This window comes from Pristiophorus japonicus, chromosome 21 (genome assembly GCF_044704955.1).
Source record: "Pristiophorus japonicus isolate sPriJap1 chromosome 21, sPriJap1.hap1, whole genome shotgun sequence".
Lineage (NCBI taxonomy): Eukaryota > Metazoa > Chordata > Chondrichthyes > Pristiophoridae > Pristiophorus > Pristiophorus japonicus.
The window spans coordinates 60,202,551-60,208,550 of record NC_091997.1 but is presented as its reverse complement, the minus strand read 5'-3'; positions in this window follow the sequence as shown (position 1 = coordinate 60,208,550).

Genomic DNA, 6,000 nt, shown 5'->3' with positions numbered 1-6,000 from the left:
AGGCGAGTGCAGTCCCATCCAGCTGGACGATGGTGGAGAGGTGTTGGAGGAGGATGGAGTGGTCAACCGTGTCAAAGGCTGCAGACAGGTCCAGAAGGACGAGGAGGGATAGTTTGTTTTTGTCACAATCACAAAGGATGTCATTTGTGACTTTGATGGGAGCCGTTCCAGTCCTGTGGCAGGGGCGGAAACCAGACTGGAGGGATTCAAGCATTGAGTCTCGGGAAGGAAGGACACGGATTTGGGAGGCGATAACACATTCAAGGACTTTGGAGAGGAAAGGGAGGTTGGAGATGGGGCGGTAGTTTGCAAGGACGGAGTGGTCAAGGGTGGTTTATTGAGGAGAGGGGCGATAACAGCAGATTTGAGGGAGAGGGGACAGTACCTGAAGAGAGAGAACCGTTAACAATGTCAGCTAACGTGGGAGCCAGGAAGGGCGATCAACAGCTCAATGGGAATAGGGTGGAGGGAGAAGGAGGTGGGTGCCATGGACAGGATGGTCTCAGAGAGGGCATAAGGCGAGATTGGAGAGAAACTGGAGAAAGATACAAGTTCAGGACTCGGGCAGCTAGAGGAAGTTTGCCCGGTGAGCTAGGGGAAGGAAGGCAAGTGGTGGGGGCAGCTGAAAGGATGGTCTCAAACACGGCGCACTGCTCCACTCCAGCAAAATCATAGAATGATAGAAACTTACAGCACAGAAGGAGGCCACTCGTCCTGTCATGCCTCTGCTGGTTCTCTGAAAGAGCAGTCGTTCTTAGTCCCACGCCTCTGCTCTTTGTCTGTAACCCTGTAAGTTTCTCATCCTCATGTATCTGTCCAACTCACTTTTAACATTATTTATAGAACAGCTTCCACCAGCAGAGTGTTCCAGATCCCCACTGTTATATATGCATGCTTGTATTGTTGTGTGAAGTCTGTAACACTCCACCTGTGGATCGTAACCGGCGATGGTCCCATGCTGCTGGGAAGGAATTGGATGAATCTGGTCCAAGTCGGTCAAAGTGGCGACGGCCTCCAGACTCCAGCAATCGACAGCAAACATGGATCCACCGCTGCATCCAGAGATCCCACCGTCCAGCTCGACTGCGCGGCAACATCGTGGCGAAATCTCCAGGCCCGAAAACTCCACCTTCCGGGCCGGGGCAGGACTCCAAGAGGTGAACATCGTCGAAAGAAGTGGATTCCCAACACCCATGGCCGAACCTGAGGAAGGAAAGACCACCACAGCCTACCTGGAGGAGAGCCAGAAGATGGTTTACCGCACCACGAGGAGAAGAACCTGCAAACAAAATGGCCGCGGCCAGACCACGAGGGGCAGCTTTGGAGGAGCGACAAGTGGCACTGGGCAGCCAATCAGATTGGAAGGCTCCCTTAAAAGAGACCGGTAACCAAAAAAATTTAAAGGGACAGTTTCAACTGAATGAGGACAAGGACTTTAAAGCTAAAGATGCAACAAAAGGGTGCAAGTATGATAATGTAACCATGAATTGTGTAACTAACGTGACAAATGAGATGAATGCTTGTATAAGTAAGATTAAGAACAAGCTTGTTATATTTGATGATTATGACAGAGAGTTTGAAATGCCTAATGTAACCATGTCTGGTGAGACCATGACCTCAAAAAGTGATGCAAATGCTGTAATTTATAATGTAGGCTCGACTACGTATGATCAGAGCCAAGGTGTCATGTATACAGGTAGGACACTGCTAAAGGACACTGAGTTCCACAAGAACCATGCAAATGCTGGAGGAATCCCCCTGTGGGAGACCCCCAGGTCCAGCTGGCAACCAGACCATGTAGCCTGGCCCTTTGGAACAGGTGTGATGCCTCAGGAAGGACACGCACACACCCAGTGGGAGCAGACCCACTACAGGGACATGGGCAGCCCAGCCACCAACAAAGGCAACCTGCCCCAGACCAGCCCTACACCCCCTGGCCACCAGGGCCAACACCAGGAGCGAGAGGCCAATACCCTCCAGTTTCCCTGGCAAACCCTGGGTTGACCAGACCCTCATCCCAATTGGAGGACAAGGAGCTCACCCAGTCCTGTGGCCCTGCCCACCACCCCACAATTACCCACATCACAGAGTATGCACCCTACCTACTGCTGCTGTGGCTACCCCCCTGAGGGATCCCACAACAGTGACTCCCACATGGTCTGTGTGTGAGGGGGGGGGGGAAATATATGAGACCAGGGATGAAGCACAGGGATCACACCTGGCACCCACACAACCCGTACCACAACCTCCCATAGCCCACTACTGGTCACCTCCCCAGGTCATGACAATAAGGATAGAAAAAATGCTTAGGGGGAGTGTTGTTGTATATGCATGCTTGTATTGTTGTATGGTGTCTGTAACGCTAAATGTACCCTTACACTGTACACACCTTACCTGTACACCAGAGGGTGCTGCTGCTGGAGACCTAAGGTTCATCTGCGCACTGCTTGGTGTCCTCACTCGAGGAGCTGCAAATAAAGGACTACAGTCTACACAGTTTAAGTATCATACCCTGCCTCGTGGAGTCATTACAAAAGGTGCCTACATACATCATACCCATAACTCGGAGTGAAAACATTTCTCTTCTGGATCTTTTGCCAATGATTGTGAATCGATGACCTCTGGTTATTGGCCCACTGCCAGAGGGAATGACCTTTCTCTATCTGTTCAATCAAAACCTCTCATCGATTGGGTCACCTCGTAACCTTTTCTGTTCCAAGGAGAACAGTCCTAACTTTTCCAATCTCTCCCCATAACTGAAGTCCCTCATCCCGTATAACACCCGGGTAAACCCCCTCCTTGCCCTTTCTAAGGCCTTTGCATCTTTCCTGAAGCTCGGGGCCCAGAATTGTCCGTAATTCTCCAGCTGAGGCCTAACCAGTGATTTATAAAGTTCCAGCACGATCTCTTGGTTTTAGCGGGAGCCAGTAGTGCCCCCCTCCCCCCCGGCGAAAACCTATTTGCCCCTGTTAGTGCCCCCGGAGGCGCTAACGGCAGGTGCACAGGGGTCCAATTTCACCCCCATATACACAACATCTACTGCATACCTCCAGCAACCTTCTGTTAGCTCATTAAAGAATGCAACAAAGTTAGTCAGTCACAATTTTCTTTTTAAAAAATACATTGTGACTCTCGTTGATTAACTCTTGCCTTTACAAATGAAAGTTTATTTTGTCACTGATAATGGCTTCCAATAACACCCCCACCACCTGACTGGATTGCAGTTTCCGAGTTGATCCCTCTCCCCTTTCCTGAATAGTGGTCTGACATTATCAACCCTGCAGTCCCCCGCCACGACTCCTGTATCTAGTGAGGGGTGAAAGATTGTGATCAGTGCCTCTGCTATTCTACCTTTGCATCTTTCAGCAAGCTCAGATGCATTCCGTCCAGACCCAGTGACTTACCCACTTTCAGTAATCCTAATCTTTTTTGTACATCTTCTCTGTCTATTACTATCCTGTCCATAATCTCCCTCTCCTGTTATAGTGTAACCTTCACACCACCTGATCCCTCCACACCGCCAGATCCCTCCACACCGCCCGATCCCTCCACAGCGCCCGATCCCTCCACAGCGCCCGATCCCTCCACAGCGCCCGATCCCTCCACACCGCCAGATCCCTCCACACCGCCCGATCCCTCCACAGCGCCCGATCCCTCCACAGCGCCAGATCCCTCCACACCGCCCGATCCCTCCACAGCGCCCGATCCCTCCACAGCGCCCGATCCCTCCACAGCACATGATCCCTCCACACCACCCGATCCCTCCACACCACCCGATCCCTCCACAGCGCCCGATCCCTCCACAGCGCCCGATCCCTCCACAGCGCCCGATCCCTCCACACCACTAGATCCCTGTGTTGCACTTTAATGTATTTTCGTGTCAGATACACACAGGTATGTAGTCAAATAAAAACTGTCTGTGCAATCAAAATATTTTGCCACTAGACTTGCTCAGCGAATCAGCCGAAGTGACAGTGCTGCACACAATGTGGGAGAGAAAGGACTGTCGATGAAAGAGCTTAAAGCAGAAAAAAGAGGCTAGTTTTCCAACTCGGGGAACGGCAGCAGTCTGCGGAGATTTCCTGAGCTGTCGTTTATCCTCAACAGCCTTTCATTCAAGCTGGGTTTTTGTCCATCCCGCCCCTCCCCCCCCCCCCCCCCCCGCTGTCTCCCAACATGATTCAATTTGCCTAACTAGTTTCAAAAGCTACATCTTGGCAACTAAAGCGAGGCAAGTAACATCATGTAATGCGCCGGCTCGTATTGACTGTAAACAAGAAAAGGACACATCCAGGGAAGGAATCTCTCAGAGCACATTTAAAGCTGTTTGCTGAGTGAAACTGCCCTTTCGTGCCGCAATCCGAACAAAGTTAGCTTTGTGAAAGAGAGAGCGGGCTTTCTTCTTGTTTGCCTCCCCTTCCTCTTCCCACTGTGCTGGCTTCTGGTGATCCTTGTTTTCAAATCCCTCTCTTTCATCCTTCAGAATGCTCCTTAAAAGCGACCTCTTTATCCAAACTTTCTGGTCACCTGCACTTATTTCTACTTATGCGGCTCGGTGTCAAATTTTTAATCTCATAATACTCCTGTGAAGCACCTTAGGATGTTTCGCTATGTTAAAGGCGCTATATAAATACAGGTTGTTGCTGTTGGCAATGATGTCCACAAGAGTGATGTCAGCAAGGTCCAGGTCTGTGATTGGAGCGTGGGCAGGTACAGCAGGAGCGGCGAGAGACTGTAGAGGGATGTGATCGGGGCCCAGGGGAGGCGTGAGTTCAGGGCCAGGGGCCATGGGGTAGCACGGGCCCAGCCCACACTGCGATATGTGGGCACACCAGGTCCGTGCAGCACAGCTGGTCTCCAGTCGTCCTGGTTAGCCCTTGCCACTGGACCAAGGCCTAGCTCTGTCAAGCCCGTGTGGTGGCTGGTGTGCAACGGCCACCACACGTTAAAAAAATCCACCCACAGGCATCTTCCACCCTTGAGGATGTAGTTCGGGTTCTTCATTCGAAACACCTGTGAACTCAACCTTTTTTTTGCCGTGGAAGCAAGTCATCCTCGTTTTGAGGGACTGCCTATGATGATGATGGTGTTCACACAATTCCCCTCTGATATCGAGCCCAACACATCCAAGCCTGATCGATCCTTGCCCAACAATCACCTAACCTGCATTTTTCCTGCAGGGATCACTCGATAGTGATCAGGAAGATATTGTTTCCCCCCACTCCCCTGCTCCTCACCACAACCCCGACACCATTTAGAACAGTACAGTTGCTGCCCCCAGCCAAGATCAGCTGACTCACCCATGGACTTCATTGTTGGAGGCCACTGAGCAGCATGGTGCTGCTCTGGTATAAAAGGCCAGCCATTTTGAGAGTCAGGCACTTTGGGCCGTAATAAGGCAGAAACAAGTTGTACCTTGTTCAGTTAGACAGTACTCAGTTTGTACCTTTATTGCATACGTAACAGAAAGATTGAACTATAATCCAAGTTTAACAAGTAGTGTGTAGCATCTACTTGTACCGGTCCGGCAAACCTTGCAGGAACAATGCATTGAGGTGTAATATCCACAAACCCTGCAGGTAAAAGCTCCTACTGAAAATGGAAACACAAACAGGCCCTGGCAATCAGGTTGAAGCGAAGGATTGTGAGCATGTTGTGTGAAGGAGCTTGGCCAGACAGTGTGTTTGTGATTGATAGCTCAGTGGCTGCAGGCGCTCTTTGCATTCACCGATGGTGATCAGGCAAACACCTCCCAGGGGGCCATTGTAGCAGCTTCAATTGTCACTTTCAATTTGTGACTAATTTAACTGACAGTCTGCTCCCAAAAGAGGGGATTCATTCTTTGCACCTGTTATGTTGCATTTATGACTAAATGCAGTCGTCAGGTCCAAACAGCCTGCATGGAACAAGATGGAACCAGAAACTGCATGTGCTTGAATTTACAATGAACGCTAAACTCTTGGCTTACAGAAGTGTTGGGTACCAGAGGCTGGTAGATAT